General features: G+C 48.8%; 1 protein-coding gene across 5 annotated transcripts in view; it reads right to left on the reverse strand.

Annotated features, from left to right (window-relative positions):
* LOC119382345 (cysteine and glycine-rich protein 1) overlaps positions 1-18759 on the reverse strand; it is a 110294-nt gene that overhangs the window by 60046 nt on the left and 31489 nt on the right. Inside the window, exon 2 of one of the 5 annotated variants that reach the window (XM_037650039.2) lies at positions 6145-6407. The exons of 3 other annotated variants lie outside the window; for them this stretch is intronic. The gene's annotated coding sequence lies outside the window, so the exon portion shown is untranslated. Of the gene's footprint in view, positions 1-6144; positions 6426-18759 lie in introns of those variants that run through there. One more of the 5 variants, XM_037650044.2, reaches the window with a different exon arrangement.

Genomic DNA, 18759 nt, shown 5'->3' on the forward strand with positions numbered 1-18759 from the left:
AAAGCTTTTCTATGACTTTACTGAAGAATGAGATAATTGCTATAGGCCGGTAATTCGAGATTAAGCACTTGTCGCCTTTTTTAAAGACGGGAATAATTTTTGCTTTTTTCAGGGCTGTCGGGAAAAACCCAGTTTCAAATACAAGATTTACAATGTAACATAATGCATCACAGATTAAATGAGCTACCAGTTTCATGTCGGCAGCAAAGAACTTATCGAGACCAGCGCTTGTATTCCTAATACTACTGATAACAGTGAACACTTCTTCGGGTGACGTCGGATAAAGAAAGAATGAATGTGGTAGTCGTGAACAAGTGTGTTCGAGGGATGCTGTCGACTGCGGAATATCAATGCCGAATGAGTCATTAAAAGAGTTCGCGATATCAGATGGGTTTTCGATCACACGATTTTCTGAGTGAATCAAGGTTATATCTGAATGTACCGTGGTCCTGCCAAGAAAATAGTTTACAGTTTTCCACTGCTGCTTAACGTCATTTCCGGCTCGCTTTATTTGATCTTCGAAGTACTTTAATTTAGCGGCTTTAAGTAACTTACCTAATGTGTTTGAGTATTCTTTGTAGCGCTTTTGAAGGTTAACATTGAAAGGGGACTTTTTCGTCTTTTTGTATAAGTTATCCTTTTTCCGCAGACATTTTAACAGGTTAGGTGTCAACCACGGATTAATTGGGAGAAGGTACTTTTTTCTGCTTACTACTAATGTTGAAGCGGCCATGACTGCATTTGAAATGATAGAGGAAAATTGTTGATAGGCTATTTCAGCATTTTTGCACTTCTTAACTGACGACCAATCACACTGCTCGATGATGTTAATGAATGATGCAGTATTTAGGTTATTCTTGAAGCTTCGACTTGTTTTATTATTACTGGAAATGCCTATGCTTGCACAAATAGGATAATGATCTGTGACAGGCACCTCGATGACAGCTGCTTCAGGAGGACTAATGAGGTTAGACAAAATGTGATCTATAATAGTGCCATTGCCATGAAGTGGAACACGAGTGGGTGCAGTTATGAGGCACTCATAGCCATATCCACTGAAGCAGGAAATGTATTCGGAAACCTTTGCGTTGGTGTCATCAAGAACATTGATATTCATGTCTCCTAAAATAATCACCCGCTTCCCTTCTAATGACAGAGTATTCAACACCTCTCCTAAAGCTAGGCAAAACTCCATGACAGATGACGACGGTGAGCGATAGATGCAGGCAACAACAAAATTCTTACTATCTCGCGAAAAATGTGGTTCATGAAGTTCGATCCACACGGATTCGCAACCAGGAATATTTAGTGCCAAGTCCAGTCGCCTATGATAGTGAAGGCATGATGATATAAAAACAGCTGCTCCACCATGTGCATCGTCGCTTCGATGACAGTATTCAGAGGAATAGGAAGGAAACTTAAACAGGTTCCTGTCATATTCACATAGCCACGTTTAACTGATGCAGATGATAGAGAACTGGTGACCAATGGCTGACAACAATGTGGTAATATTATCATAATTTTTTCTTATACTTCGAGCGTTAAAGTGAACAAACGCCCTACATGGTTTAGACAGCCGTGATGAGAGTTCAGACAGTGAAATATACGCCATCCTGCGATTGGATAGATGCTACAACTGCCAAAGTAAAATATATCTAGGAGATAATGGACAGGTCGAGCTCTGATTTTATGCGAAACACCCTGGAATCAGTAGATTTCCTTGCCTTTATCTGACAGTTATCAGTCCAAAGAAACGCCCACTGTTTCTCTTTTTTGAGAACAAGTGCTTTAGCAAAAAGCTTCTTGTTATCCGGCGAGAGGTGATCATTAACAAAGACAGCATGGGTGCCCTCTCCAGAAAACCCAAGAGCACGTGTATTCAAGCGAGCTTTGCGTGCTTTCCCAACAAACTCATTCTTTTGCTCTCGTGAACAGAAACGGGCCACGATATTCTGTTGTCCAGACTTGGCTGGCACTCTGTGAACAACGTCAAGATCAGTGCCTGATACAGGACAATCGATTTTGTTAGCAATTGAATGCACTATGGCAACACAAGTCCTCCCCTTGGGAAGAGGGCACTCCCTTGATCTCGAGGTTGTTCAGCCGAGTGTACTGCTCCAGGTCAGCCACCTTCTTCTTTAGAGTCTCATTCTCATTTTTCAAAGCTTTGTTAGTTGAACAAAGCTCTTGTTTAATGTAATAGATTGAGCGCAAATGGACGGGACAAAGGAAGACAAGACGACTAGACGAGCGCTCACTATCAACTGGATTTATTCAGAAAAAACATAAGTATATAAAGCACAGTACACCACAAGCGCGCCTGCGCACACATCAAGGGAGAAGAAAAAAATAATAAAATAGACAAAAGGTTATCTTAAATTCCGCTGAATCAACTGAAACTCACTCCCCCGCAAGCATACCGACGTTTGGCTAACACAATCGGTGCCTTTCTTTTTGATGTGAAATGCCTCCAGAAGCTCACGTGCCACGGTGTCTCTGCTGCGGCCCAGTACCATCAGTTCAGTGAACAGAGGCTCACAGTCGCACTCCGTGCAGTGCGCCGGAAGGTGCGCGCGCTGATTATTTGTGAGCGACAGCTCATGCTCACGTGCCCGGTCGTTGACACACCGGCTCGTTTGTCCGATATAGGACTTCCCGCAGCTCAGTGGCAACTCATACACGACCGCCTCCGCACATTCCCTGTAAGGCCGGGTGTGCTTTTTACCACAAGACGCTTTCCTTTTTCCCTCTCCTGCTATGCGCGCACAAAGCTTTGACAGCTTGTTCGGCGCTGATATGGCGATAGGCACATTGTGCCTAGCCGCCACTCTCTTGAGGTTGTGCGTCACGTTGTGTATGTATGGCAGTACCTCGGGCCTGATGGCGCTTTTCTGTCTAGCTTTGCTCCTACCCTTTCCTTTAATTTTCTGGAGCAGCGCCTCCGCAGTGGCCACCAGAACGGTTTCCGGATATCCCGACGACCGCAGCCGTTCCACTTGCTGGACGAAACTGGTTGAGGCAGTGTGTTCGCAAGACTTCTGGAGCGCGGATTCTAAAACAAGTGAGGCAATTGCTCGCTTAACGGCCTTAGAATGGGCCGAATTGAACGGCAGCAGAGGTTTGCGGGAGCGTGGGTTATAGGTCCAGCAAACATGGGAAGGCGACAGGTTAAGCTTTACGTCTAAAAATTGCAGGTGGCCTTCAGAGGGAAGTTCATGAGTAAATGTAAGGCCATGCCCCAACTGATGGAAAGTGTCTAACACCTCGCGCACAACACTAAAATCCTGCTTCTTAAGAACAACTAAAAAATCATCGACGTATCTGCATACCTTACGCACTTTGTCCTGATTAAAAGCACGATCTAAGCGTCTATCTACAGCTAACAGAAAAATTTCGCACAGTATCGGTGCGACACATGACCCGATGCAGATACCGCGTTTCTGCACATAAAGTTTGCTATCAAAGGAAACAACAGTAGCACCTAAGTAAAATTCCAAAAGAGACATAAAGTCTTAGACTCTAATGCCTGCTCTGTTCTGAAAGAGTACGTCCCCATAGTTCTCAATGCACTCCCTTATGGCAACGAACATTTCTTTATGTGGGATGGAATAAAACAGGTCTACCACATCAACAGAGAAGAAAAAACCCACCGAATCAATGTCACTTACAAAATCAATCACCTCAGATGAATTATTAGTTGCAAAAGGATCATCGATAGACAGACTACCTAAACACTTCAGAAGGTACCGGCTGAGGTACAACTGCCAGGATCCCTTCTCGCTTACAATAGATCTAAAGGGTATGCCGTCTTTATGGGTCTTCGCAGTAAAAAATATAGACAGACATTTACCTTTGCATGCGGAAATATTCTTTGCCAGTCTACTCATCTCTAGCTGGTTGCACTTTTCCACGGCTGCAGCTTTTGTCTTAGCCAAGCTGGTTTTTACGGGAACAAAGTTCTTGGATAAAGCATTGGCTACTTTTTCTTTGAAACAGTCTGACGACATGACAACGAACTTGCCTTCCTTGTCGGCTTGAAGCAGGCACATGCTGTTTTCTCTGAAGAAATCAACGAGTTGGGCTGTGGGCACCTTGGGCCGTGGAGCGGGCTTCTTCAAGCAAGCAGTGGAAATACTGTCGACTCCCTCCAGTAGGCATCGTTCCTGTTGTTCTTTGTCGGTCTTGCTGGCAACTCGTCTGTTCATCGCGAGCAGTTCATGCGCAGGGACGTTTGGTTCAATAGAATACTTCGGTCCCATCTTGAAAACGCTGGTGAACTCAGTTGGGACAACTACATCCCCGATGATTACCGGGTCGTGCTAAACTTCCTGCCTCTTCTCTTGACGTTTGGCTAACTGTGCCAATGTGTTGCGCCAAAGGAACTCGGTGCTCGTCGCTGCCTGTTGCCGCCAAGAACGTAAAACGTTAGACCCTACCACTTCCCCGCATTTATTGTAGCAGGTGACCGAAGCAAATCGTTGAGCAGCCTCTTCTGCCTACCAACCTCAGAACGGATAATGCGGCACAACCTTCTTGCATGGTTCGGTGAAGGTTTCATCAAACCAAACAATCCGAGCACCTCACTGGGGACAACTCCTTTCCGAAGGCAGTAGCCGAGGAACCTGATGCGGCACGAAGCAACGGCAATGTGGCTTACTAAAAAAGCTGGATCGCTGACGAGTGAAGGAACATAAAAAACAGGGCCCACTGTAGAAGAAAGGTAACATAATAAAATGCTCTGTTGGGCGTGTTGGTTCATTATGTAATAGATTGAGCGCAAATGGACGGGACAAAGGAAGGCAAGACGACTAGACGAGCGCTCACTACCAACTGGATTTATTCAGAAAAAACATAAGTATATAAAGCATAGTACACCACAAGCGCGCCTGCGCACACATCACGTGAGAAAAAATTATTAAAAAAGTTATCTTAGATACTGCTGAATCAACTGAAACTCATTCCCCCGCAAGCATACTGACGTTTGGCTAACACAATTGGTGCCTTTCTTTTGGATGTGAAAAGCCTCCAGAAGCTCACGTGCCACGGTGTCTCTACTGCGGCCCAGCACCTTCAGTTCAGTAAACAGAGGCTCACAGTCGCACTCCGCGCAGTGCGCCGGAAGGTGCGCATGCCGATCATTTGTGAGCGACAGCTCATGCTCACGTGCCCGGTCGTTGACACACCGGCTCGTTTGTCCGATATAGGACTTCCCGCAGCTCAGTGGCAACTCATACACGACCGCCTCCGCACATTCCCTGTAAGGCCGGGTGTGCTTTTTACCACAAGACGCTTTCCTTTTTCCCTCTCCTGCTATGCGCGCACAAAGCTTTGACAGCTTGTTCGGCGCTGATATGGCGATAGGCACATTGTGCCTAGCCGCCACTCTCTTGAGGTTGTGCGTCACGTTGTGTATGTATGGCAGTACCTCGGGCCTGATGGCGCTTTTCTGTCTAGCTTTGCTCCTACCCTTTCCTTTAATTTTCTGGAGCAGCGCCTCCGCAGTGGCCACCAGAACGGTTTCCGGATATCCCGACGACCGCAGCCGTTCCACTTGCTGGACGAAACTGGCTGAGGCGGTGTGTTCGCAAGACTTCTGGAGCGCGGATTCTAAAACAAGTGAGGCAATTGCTCGCTTAACGGTCTTAGAATGGGCCAAATTGAACGGCAGCAGAGGTTTGCGGGAGCGTGGGTTATAGGTCCAGCAAACATGGTCCAGCAAACAATCGTCCATTTGCGCTCAATCTGTTACATAATGAACCAACACGCCCAACAGAGCATTTTATAAAGCTCTTGTTGTTGAACACGGACTGCCTCTACAATGTCATTAAGTATTTTCAGGCCAGCATCCGTGCCCTTGACCTCTGAATTTACAGCACCGAGATCAAAGCCCGATTCTCGAAGCCTCATTGTGACGTCAACCACAACTCTGTCCACGAGCTTTGTCAATCGGCTATCAAGTTTTGCCTCAAGGTCTTCGATTCTCTTAGCTAATTCTGCATTCGTAGGCATCGTGATGCCACAAGCAGGAAACTTGTTGAAAAACACAAGTGAATACACGAGCGTGTGAATAATACAATGAGCAGCGGCAGCAGTGGTTGCGGTATAAGACAGCTCAATACCAAGGGTTGAGTAAAACCAACTGACCTGTAGAAGGCAGGAACAGCAATTAGGCGAGTGTTCGCATCCGCAACCACCACTGCTTTGACGCGGGCGTGCCTCCTGGCACTGCTTTTGATGCCTAGACTGAAGATCCGCGCAGGCGCAGGTCGACGACAGGAACGCTGGGAACGGTAGATATGATGTGGCCAGATATCCAGAATACAACTTTCCACGTTGGCACGTGGATGATGCAATGACAGGTGCTGCAGCAATCACTATCGGGAGCTCGGCCTGTCTAGGAAAAACACCTGTAGAAGGCAGGAACAGCAATTAGACGAGTGTTCGCATCCGCAACCACCACTGCTTTGACCCTTAGCACTGCTTAGACCCTTAGCACTGCTTAGTACCCCTTAGTGACCCTTAGCACTGCTCTTGCAAAGCAGTTGCAACATCAAGCGAAAAAAAATTCAGGCAGATTTCATATAGTGTGGGAGGAATCGGCTTCATGTAAAGCAGTCAATGAGTAGCTGCCTATGCCTCATTTTCTGGCTCGGAGCCGAGTCTGACCCGGTGGATTGACGTCATTGTGTAAATTCAGTAAAGTTGAACTCGCATATCCCTTTCCGACCCCACAACCAGTGTACTGGACATAACAAAAAAGCGGCACAAAAAAGCAAGCAAAGCCACAATCGGAGCCGAAACCACTTTGACAGCTTCTGTAAGAGGCGAGCAATAGCTTTTTGAATGTGGGTCCTCCCTCAGCCCCATTTTTTTATGGGGGCGCCCTCAGAGTAATGGCATCATCCACGAGGAAACGCGTACGCACCGTTTGGTCAAGTGTACTAAATTATTTCAGGAGCTATCTTCGCGCAATTCAAATGATTTAAAGGGGCCCTGCAACACCTTTCTTAGTTATATTGGAATAGTCTCATTATTGACGTATGACTCTTCACGAGTCATATGCCGCAAAAATTTTTCGAATCCGTCAAGTCTAAGTGGTGTTACCAAATTATAGAGATCACGTTCCGCAGCTTTCTCCCTCAACTCAACGCCGCGAGCGCGCGGAGAGCTAGGCAGCGACAGACAGCGACTCGAGGGAGGGAGCGCAAACGAGCGAGGCTCCGCCCAAGAGCGCCGGCGCAAATTTTTTCTTCATTTTTTTCTCTCTGACGTCTGGGCGCAACCACGTGGTCTGTGCCGCCACTTCCGGTCGGCTTGCGTCGTTCTCGTCGAGCGGAGCCAATGTGTATCGCGCGTGCTTGAAAACTGCGCGTCGGTTTGGTAATGTTGGGTGTGCACCTCGAACGCCGTAGTGTTTTCATCGCTCTGCCAACCATGGAAGCAAACCTGCGCGCTCGTTTGGAACGAATGACAGCTGAGATCGGTTTCGGCCCATACTCCGATACACCGCCTCGTAAGACGGCACTGGCAGACGACCCCGAAGCGCCGCCATTACCGGACGCCAGCATAGGGCTGACTATAGTGTACTAGAATATTCTCCTAGTGGCGCGTCCTCGAGGGAGGGACTATAGGCCAGTTGAAGCAAACGCCAGTAGACGCCACTGGTGGCGCTGCTGCGCCTTTTTCTAGTCGCTGAGCCGGTTCGGGCTGGTTTGGGCCGGTTCGGACGCGCTTTGCGACTGCTTACTTCGTTGGTCTGTAGTGCGACGCTATACTTTCAACGTGGTAGCACTTGTGAAAAAAACGGTGGAGGACTTGTTTTTATTTTCTTTTTTTCTCAGACGCTTCTATGTACGATGTTAAAAAGAAAAAGAGAGTCTCGTTGTACGCCGTGAAATGGTGTAAGGAAACGCCGGAATAATTTTGTTTAGATGCGGTTCTGTAACCGATAACAAAGTACAAAAATTTTATCACAATCAATGTGTGTCTGTCGAGGCCTTTATTTATTTGTACGCCTTCTGGCATAGGAACGCAGCGCAGACGTTGCTGTGCACTTTTATGTAGTTTGTGACCAGCACGCGATTTAAATGTGATAGATATTGCGCCATAGAAGAAAAACAGGTCCATACATGCTGGGTTTGTGCAATGTATGATAAAAGTTGCGAACACATACTGCTGAGGCGATGTCCCGAACTGCAATGAATCCGCCGGTCTGCAGCCTTTACGCTAGCAGACGACGTTGTCGATACTAGTGTGTTGACGTGGTTTTCAGAAACTTTCTTTACACTATACTACAGTAAATACAGTCTCTTCGTGCTGTAATAAAAGAATCCGTTGCATAAGGAACGCCTACAAACTCGGACAACGTCAAACGCACCGGGAGACAGCGGCCGGTCTACTAGAAAAAGGCGCAGCGGCGGCACCTGGTGGCGTCTACACAAACGGGCACGCGCGCCCCTTCCCGGACGCGTCACTAGGAAATTGTTCTAGTACACTATTGGCCGCGAGATCGAGCAGAGTCGCCGCCTAGCGGCTACTGGCTGAAGCGCGCCTAGTGTGGATTGCTCCCTTCGTCGTCTGCTAGCCACGTCGTGTTTGCGTGTGCGCGTACGTCCTGCACGTTCTCAAAGGGCGGTTTGTTCTGTTATGTTAGCGCGAGTTTAACTGCTCTTACGTATACCTAACATGGTGTACAGAAGCAAATGAGCTTGCTCGCCTGCATGCGCATTGTAATAAGATCAGTGAGTGCGACTTTTGAGAGGGCTGTGTATTTGTGTCGTACCCTTCGTTCGCCAGAATCATTTCAGCGTTGGTGCCGCTTTCTGGTTCAAGCGCGTCGTAAAGTGCGCTTGGCATAGTCCCAAACATGAGGAGCATTAAATAGTGCATGTGTGAATCCCGCGTTTTAGCGACTCGGTGGTAAACAAAAGCGAGGCTCATGCACTTTCGCGTTGTTGTTAGGTGTATAACTGCGGCACTGTAGTTCGTGATGAGCTTTAGTTGTGCTTAAGATGTCCTTTTATTATACGGTCGTGGTCCCACTACAGCGAAATATTTCTATCAAGTGAAGTCTGACACTTCGGTACTCAAACTGTCTCCTAAAAAAAAGACAATGGAATGACACGTCATTGATAAAACGGAGTTCCCGCGCGTAATTTTACATTGGGCGAAATTTATGCAGAAACACCCGTGTGCTTAGATTTAGGTACGCTTTGAAGAACCCAGATGTTTCACCCGAAGGTCGCGGGATCGAATCCCGGCCGCGGCGGCTGCATTTTCGATGGAGGCGAAAATGTTTGAGGCCCGTGTACTTAGATTTAGGTGCATGTTAAAGAACCCCAGCTGGTCGAAATTTGCGGAGCCCTACACTGCGGCGTCTCTCATAATCATATCGTGGTTTTGGGACGTTAAACCCCAGATAATATTATTATTATGAACCCAGATGCTTAAAATTAATCCCGACGGCGTGCCTTACAATTTTGTCGTATAATGTCACGCAAAACCTCATCCTTTTTTTTTTACATTACCTTGAGCGTTTGTGTGGAGTTGTTATGAATTGATGGAAGTCAGCGGACATGATTAGTTGGAGAACAAAAACTCTTATTCCATAAAATAACTGGACCTTTGTTGCATCACTGTCGTGCATGCAATCAATCGATGAAACCTCGGTGCTAAACACTCTTACATGCGCATGCGTATTCGCGCGAACAGTGCTATTGAAACCATTGCACAGGAATTTGGGCTGGCATACAAATGAACAAGAAGTAAACACTTGAGTAGTTCAGGCGTGCTACAGCAGTGCGTAGTACACAGAACACAAAGTAAACACGTACAGAGAAAACAACAAAAAACGTCGTATAGTGCGTAAGCGCAGACTGTCACCCAGGGCGAGCATACCTTTCATCGGCAGATTGCGCTTCTCTCACTAGTAATAGTAACGTTGGATGATCTTCGTGCATCGATTCAACAATGAAGAGCGTATATAATACCAGTAAGCTGCAATTAACGCATTTTATTCGCCGACAATCGGCTCAAACAGCTCACAACGAAGCGACGCTCTGTGTGTATACGCGCCGCCGACCGCCTCTCCACACTAACCCGGCGACGGTGCTGCCTCCTATAGGTCGATCTCGCGGCGAATAGGGCTGACGCGCTGGAGTTTTGAGTACTGTGGCGGAGCCTGGTGGCGTGCGCCGAAGTTGCTTGGGTAGTCAAAAATGGACGCCGACCGGCTATAGACCGGCGAGTTACGCAGTTCTCAGTTGCTTTAAGCGTTTTACTTAATTTTGTGCCTAGTTTTCAGGCTCAAAAAGTGCTTAAAACGTACGCAGGAACTTGTCCGCTATGCCTGCAGAGTCTGACATGTTTGACGAGCGATCCCTGCTTCAACAAACCGTGCCGAAAGCAGGTGGTCTGGGCGACGGCTAGAGCAGCGCGCGGTCCCGAAGCGCGGTCGCCGCCGTTATTGTTGCGTGGTTAATTGCCTCGAACATGGGGGTAAGGATCCTAATGTGCGGTTTTACTGGTTCCCCTGAAAGCCGTACGAAGTGGAGCGACGGAACCGCTGGATACGTGCCGTCCGACGCGTGAAGTGAGTGCGCGAGCAAAACGTGGTTTGCAACGTAACGTGCTGATTACTTTTCGTACGCGCGTGCACGGCCGTGGCTGCCGACGGTGATCACGAGGATAGGCAGCCGGCATTTCGTGCGAAACGAGAAAAAACGATGCCATGAGTCACCCTGCGTATGTGCCTACGATTTTTCCGGCTGCTTCCAGCGGCCGGCTGTAAACATTGCACGCCGTCGCTTCTCGATCGCCACCGCACGCTGACAGAATTTGACGAATTCCCTAGAAGCAAATGTTGAAAATTACGACCGTGTATGGGGAAAAAGTGTGTTTGCGACTGAATGCGGCAGAAAACGGCACACGACGCGAATGCGCTCATTCGGGCCGCCGACGGCTAGCCTTCGTCACTGCACCTTTCTTGATTCCGTTTCGTCGTGTAATGCAAATCATGTCGGCTTTCTTAACAGCAATCTTTTCGTTTATGCACTGTCGTTAATCGCGCGAGCATGCCTCGTAAAACTTAACTCGAGTTCAACGTCGTATGAGATTCGCTGCACTTGCGAGTTGCAGCGCGCCGAAATGGTTCCTTCAATCTCCTGCACGTCGTAAACATACTTGACGTTGACGAGCTTCTTGCGTTTACGCAGATTGCTTGGCCTGAAGAACTCAGCCACGCCAGAAACTGGCCGAGATTCAAAGCGCAGCACAACCGACAGCGGCGGCTCCATTGCGCATCTGAGCTTAGTGCTGCATGCGGCCGCCTGTCTGACTACTCGAAACCAAAGAACTTGTCATAGGGGGCGCTTTTTAGCACCGTTTTCGCAGCGCCGCCTGGGCAGCCAGTCAGGCCTATTGTTATCGGAGACATGCTGCACGGCTGCCTCGGTCGGTCGTGAGAACGTGCCGACGATGCAGTTCCCAGCTGACGAGGCAACACTCGAACGGCTGCCACTCTCGACGGCAACCGGCGATGGTGAAAAGCACAGAAATATTCACGTTTTTGGCACTGCGCATGGCGAAGAAAACGGAACCACGCAACTACGAGCAGACGAGCTGTCGGTGAGACCGGTAGTGCTAATATTAATGTTTGTTCGGTGTTTTTAACGCGATAACAGAATATAAACATACATATTATCTACTTATAGAACTCAAAATTAACAACGAAGGTAATAATGAGGGTGTTATCGTGATTATAACATCAGCCAATGGAGGAACTGCCGACAATCGCGTCATATTTTGCGGACTAATACATCATTTATCGAGAGAAGAGGGAGCGATTTTCAGCTGACTTTGAGAATTTATTGTAAATTCCAGGCCGTGCGCATCGCTGTAATATTTGGCTCGTGTGTTCTCGGGAGCCTCGACTACCGATCGGCAGCGCTTTTTGAGCATGCTCGAAAAGTGTTGCAGGGCCCCTTTAAATCGTGTGAGCTGACTTACGTCCTCTTGAAACAACGTTTCAAAAAGGTAGCTTTTGTAATCAGAAGTTTGCTCATAATGCGAGAATGTATTTATGTCCAGTACACTGGACACCAGGATGCAATTGGTGCGTATGGTGCTAAACATGGAGGGGAAAAAAAAAAAAGAAAACTATAGGGAGTGTCATGTGAAAATCTTGAAGCCCAGCCATAAAAATGAAACAGGAGCACGGAGCATGAGGAGGGAGCGGCGTCGGAGGAGGTTTGTCATGTAGACGCTAAATGTGCTCCCTCTTAGGTTTTTCCCCTTTGCTGTGCTGAACGCTGCATGCGACAGTTAACCATGAGAAATCTTTTTTATTTTTCTCGAGTCAAAACAAACAGTTCTTGTGTTTTATAAGACAATCAACCCTCTGACAGCACCAAAAGCAACATTCTTTCAAGGAAGAAGGCAGAATGCCTGTACCCATAAGTGCAACAAATGAATAATAATAATATCTGGGGTTTAACGTCCCAAAACCACGATATGATTATGAGAGACGCCGTAGTGGAGGGCTCCGGAAATTTTGACCACCTAGGGTTCTTTAACGTGCACCTAAATCTAAGTACACTGGCCGCAAACATTTTCGCCTCCATCGAAAATGGCAAGAAATGAATTCTAGTGTCCACTATACTGGGCATTGTTCTCCCGTGAAAACCACTGTACTTACAGTCTCGTTTATTTTTTTGCATGCTTTTCAATAGCCCTTTAGCTAGAAAATAACATTAAACATTTTTGTTCTACCCTATAAAAAATTTGGGACGGGAAGGAATATATCGAACTCTAAAAAAAAAGGGGGATTATTTCAATATATTGAATAATTTCATATACTACTTTTAATAAAATTATTGCATTTTTCGGTGCAAATTTCAGTGCTAAAGTTGGCTGCACGGCACTGGTTCATGGTAATGTAAGAAACGCACCTTCACGGAAATACGCAGGATTTCTTTTTATTTTGTATTTTTCCACGGTCTGTAGTTGGGAATTTGGGGGCAGGGGCAGGTTATACGTGAGAAAATGTGTCATATGTAAGTACCTGTCGGGCGCTGGAAGCGTGTACTCTGCCTTCGCTTTAATTCCGGTTCTGTGTTTCAATGTCGTACTCTGTGTGCTTCTCGGGATGCAGCAGTGGTGTCAGACCTGTTCGACTGTACTGAATATCGCCAGCTTTGTGGAAAACAGCAGGTTCTTTAGCTTTACAGCCCCAATTGCGCTAACAAAATGAGCAGAGAAGCGAACGGCGACCCCACACACGGACCAGTGGTGTAACGACGAGATATTGAGGAGGAAAGCACGCGATGGGAAGTGCTACCTTCTTATCATTTCACTACCTTCTAATCCCACTGCTTGCTCTCCAAAATGCATGTGCAAAACTCTCCTTTCATGAGGAAAAGCCAGCTTCTTAGGGCATTTTGAGTTGCCCGATGTTCGATATATCAAGTGTTCCGGCTATTTCTGTTCATTGTAGCCAAATATTTTTCTATGCATTGACGTTAAAGCGGTGCCATGGTTGAAAATAGTTTGATATAAAGGATAATCCGATCTACCTGGGTTCAATATAGTCAGGTTCGACTGGAGCTGTAGGCTTACCGGGCATATTAACTACACTGCCGTGGAAAGGGTAGGTTGTGGCACGACGTAAAGTCAGCACTCACATTATAGCACAGACATCAGTTCTACTGAAACGAAGTTGTAAGCAACATTTGTTGGTGTATTCTTGCAAGGACAAGCAACCCTAGAATATGCTCCCATGAATAGCTTACCAAGTCATAGGAGTAAATATGCACTGCTTATTACTTTGTGATAATGACGACAGCCAACACTGCAACCACAATTTACATTAGACAAGCACCACCACGATAGCTAATATTAGGCAACCTTTGACGTGATGCATTTATTCACAAGCGGCACCACATGGTTGCTGGATAAGGATAGTTGCAGCACGTTTGTCAGCACTTTAACAAAGTAAGATTAGTGCAAAAAATTAAGGCAGCTTCACACTAGTGGTGCCAAGCCTGAAGGAAGTGCCGAGTTGGGCGGCCTGCCTTGTTGCTCTTTATTTTTATTTTTTCCTCTCACGATTTCTATATTTTGCAATGAAGACAGCGGCGCTCGGGCATGGCACATGCTCGGCTAGGGCGACAAGGAGAAAGACGAAGCATAATAGAACAGCCGGCCTAGCGTACAGGTGTTGTCTCTGTTCTCTTCCCTTACAATGGCGCAATCTATGACCATCGAACCGTAAGCGCGAACCTCGTTCATGGCACCCACCAGCGTGCAGCCGCAGTAAGCGCGAGTTGAGGACGGCGTCCAGGCCTCCTCAGCACCTACTAGCCTGCCGCCGCTGCATCCACCGTTCGGGGACCACCGTCCTTGGCCATGGATCCAGCCGCCGTCAGCATCGAGACCACCACGCACTCTGCGAACACTGCCCATGGCTCTTCGGGCACCTCAACTGACAACGGTGGGGAACTTTTACGTGTCCTGGAGGAGCTATCTCGTCAGCTCCACCGCGTGTCATTCTTGAACTCCGGGTTCTCGCCTGCCGCTTCGCCATCGTCGGCTGTTTGGGCAGTGCCAGTGTTTCGCGGCTTCCAGGACGACGCTTTCCTGTGGATAGAGACCAACTCGCTCGGCGACCACCATGCCTGGGCGGACCAGCAGAAATGGCTAGTAGCCATTGACCACCTTCGCGATGCCGCCAAGGCATGGCATGCCTACGAAGGCATCAGGCAACAAACTTGGCCGGAATGGTGTGCTAAGTTGAAAAGTCTCTTTCACTCACTTTTTCGTGACGGCGACTCCCTACCTGCCGACCGAGTCACTACCACACATGGGAGTCATGAGGTACACCACCTCGATGGTGCAGCTCGGGCATTCACCAGCTTGCCCTCCCTCTATGACCTAGATTGTGAAGGGCGCCGTCCCGGTGCAGTTGTGCCCTGCACTAACGAGCCCTCTCTCAGATACCGAGTTCCTGAGGGGCAACACCGCGATGATGAATCTGTGTCCTGCAGCTTCTTCACACCAAGCTTCGCGGAACACCCAGCGACAGACACTGACAAAGGTCACAAGGTGGGCTTTGCGGCCGAGGACTCAAACTCCGCGTCGCGACCCACTTCACGACCTTCCTTGCCAGAGACCAAGATCGCTTCCATGCCGCAGAAGTCGATGACGCCGACCGGAAGCTCATCACTACCTTGGCACATGGAAATGCTGGCTCCTCTAACTGTCAACACGGTTCAGAAGCCGAACGAGTCCATGCCAGCAATCATTGTTAATGCGCTCTCTGACCCGCCAGAGCTGCACACGTGAAGATCAGTGCAGTCATTGGCGAAATGCACAGATGGTCACCTTGCGCGTAGCAAGAACCGAACGGTTGGTACAAGCGACTTTCCAGTACAGCCCATGTGCGCCAACGGCTTGACTGGTGGCTTCCGCAACGATGCCGCCACATCCATGACTCTGCAGTCTACGCTTCCAGTATATCGGAAGCGCGCACCGGAAAGCGCTTGCAGAGACATTCCCGCCTCATTCAACGGTGTCTCTCTGATAGAGGCCGGAGAGACGAACACGGCTGCAGCCATCAGTGACATGCCACCTCGATCAAAGTGTGTGTCACTATCTTACGACCAAAGAACGTGAAGTTTTTTGGCAGACCCAGCATCCACATGCATAACGCTAAAGTAGTTGGCATTGACGCGGCAGTGCGGAAGCTTGTCCCCAGGTTGCAGAAAAAGTGCCAGCTGCTAGCGTCGTCTTCTGCCACTCACCACGTTAGGCCACAGCACGACCGAGGCCTTCAACGTCTACCCGGACACAGCGAGTGTCGCCCCACAGAATGTGCGGTATTTTGGCAAGAGAAGTCGCGGCTTACACAAGACCGACCTTCGCAGCACAGTCCAAAGCCGCCCGCCAGAGTCAGTTTCTCTTCATGCAGTGTCGCAGCATGGCCGTGAGCGGCCTCTGCGAGGCAGCCAATGCCTCCCGCCAGAAGCATCCGTGTCTCTATAAGCCGGTGTCTCTATGATGGTTCAGGGCCCTGGACCTCTAAATTGTTTCACCAGCAACCACCGCCAGTGAAGGGTCATTTTTTGGCAGGACACCGTGCTCGCAGCGTGGCCGAGTGTAATAAAGACAGCGGCGCTCGGGCATACGCGCATGCTCAGCTAGGGCGACGAGGAGAAAGACGAAGCAGAATAGAACAGCCGGCCTAGCGTACGGGCGTTGTCTCTGTTCTCTTCCCTTACAATTTCTTTTATTTCTGTCATGAGTATATTGACATGGGGAGAAAACATAGAGAAGAAGAGGAAGAAGAAGTAAGATAAAAGAACGTGCTCCAAATGAAGAAATATAGGAGAAAGAAAAAGAACAAGAGATATTGAACACGGAATTAAGAAAAGGACACGAGAGGCGATGTGGCCGGGAGAGGCCAGAGAACGCTGGGGAACGAGAAGAGGCGTGGGCGGGCGATAGCAGCGGCATGACGTTCGACCCGAGACGGCTAGCAGTGCACCTCTCAAGGACGTGCCCCAGCCTTCGTAGCAACGTCCTGCGAGCTGCGGGAGCGCGGCCAGGAGTAGAGCTCGGGCACAAGGACATCATCCCCATGAGAACATGCCAGACTTCCTACGGCTACGCCCCGTAGGCCACGCTCCAGAGTGGAAGAGCGGTACAGCCGCTGCGGAGAGCTGACTTCGACGTCGTTCCTGAGCTACATCAGCGGTACAGCTGACGGCCGTACACCAGCGACGCTGCTAACTTCACTGACGCGACAAGCCGTACGACTTGACCCCCCGAAGCCGCAGCTACATCAATGCAACGCACCTGTGATGAACTGTTAATATGACTATTAGGTTTTGTACATAGTTGCTTAAGGGAGTTTTATAGATTTTTGCATGCCTTTTGCTACTTGGGGTCTTCATACTTGGGTTTTTCAGTTATAAAGATTTTTTGTGCTCTACAATGTTCCTGTGTTGTCCTTTTCCATCTATAGACACCATGACAAAATATTGCGAGCCTGCCAGGATTTATTATCCTACCTAGTCGGTCTCTCACGTCAGAGGAGCATGGATTACAAGAAATTGTTGGAAATAGCGACTGCGCTGGGACTCAGCCGAGATGAGTCGCTTACCTTCTTTGAACGCGCGGAAAAGGAAGCTCACGAAATGCGTGAAGCTGAGAAAGAGATTCTGCTCTTAAAGTTGCAGCTGGCAGACGCTTCTATTCCCAGAGATGATGACAGTCGATCGTCAGTTTCTGTTGAAAGGGAGTTGCCGAGAGCATTTGTCTGTGGAAGTTAATGGCTCCATTTGATGATAAGAGAAATGATCTAGATGCCTACCTGCATCCGTTCAAAAGAATCGCTGTCGGACAAGGTTGGGATAGAAGCGAGTGGGCGACAGCACTTAGTCTCTGCTTAGTAGGCGAAGCCTTGAGTGTATTTGGGAGAATGCCCACCTCCGAGTCAATGGACAATGACAAAGTCAAGAAAGCACTGCTTCAGCGGTTCCAGCTGACTGCTGAAGGCTTCCGTGAAAGATTTCGGAAATGTAAGCCCAAAGACAGTGAAACGGGAAAGCAGTTTGTGGGCCACTTGTCTAACTACTTTGACAGATGGTTGGAGATGGCAGATACTCCCAAAACGTATGAGGGTGTGCGTGACTGCATGGTTAGGGAGCAATTTCTTGCTTGTTGTCACCCGAAGCTATGTGTGTTTCTAAAGGAAAGGAAGCTAGGATCACTCGATGAGGTAGCCGATTATTCTGACCAGCACATGGAAGCTCAGAAGATTGGAAATTTAGGACGTATGGATAAAGACAGGATCAGAGGAGAGGAAGAAGAGACGAATTTGGAGCCCCGAAATAATGAGCATAGAAAGCAGCAGATGCAGCAACAGTGCTTCCTCTGTAATCGCCTCGGTCATCATGCCCGTAACTGTCTAGTGGAATGCAGTGTACAACGGGAAAGAAGTTATTGCCAGTTGTGCAATATTGTCATGAGTAAAGGGGGCACGAGGCACGTGCGGAAAGGCAGAATGTGGCGATGTTGTGCATGGCACGGAAAAGTACCCGATTGTGTGCACTCCCGCCACGTCCACGCTCACTATTGGCCGGGGAAAAGGCGCGTGCCACGCGACCCGAGCCACGGAGAAAGGCCACAGGAGAAGAGAAAGTCATTGTTCGGTCGAGTTGGTGAAGAGCAAGGTGGTACAAGCCAGCGTCGCGCCCGCGACTGGAACAGCAGGGCCCAGTTCTGGAGGCAGCATTGCGAGAGGCCTGGGAGGGTGGCTGTCGACCTTGGCGTCTACCGAGCGAGGCTTCCCGGGCTTGCGGCAGCCTCATCGCAGCAGTTCTCGAGGCACCTGTGGCACTATCCCAGCTCAATAAGACGACAACAACCCACCGACAATCACCGGAGAGCCACGTCGACAGTTCGAGCCAGTGGCACTGAGGAGAGGCCGAGGGTTAGGCCTAACCGGACGAGACGGACGTTCTCGACGAAAGACCGAAGGGTTGGCGATGAGGACGACCAGCGAGGACATCGACAGGAGCTGCGACGACAGGACAGAGCGTCGACTTTGGAACCGAATCGAGGCAGCGAACCACACGCAGTAAGAACGTTCGATTCGTAGAGCTACAGGTAGAGGGGAGAGTATTTCAGCAGCGCGTTGCATAAGTCACGTGGTACACAGAGCTGCTCCGCACGCGGCGGTCGCGGTTGCCTAGGCGACGA

The sequence above is a fragment of the Rhipicephalus sanguineus genome, chromosome 2 (assembly GCF_013339695.2).
Source record: "Rhipicephalus sanguineus isolate Rsan-2018 chromosome 2, BIME_Rsan_1.4, whole genome shotgun sequence".
Lineage (NCBI taxonomy): Eukaryota > Metazoa > Arthropoda > Arachnida > Ixodida > Ixodidae > Rhipicephalus > Rhipicephalus sanguineus.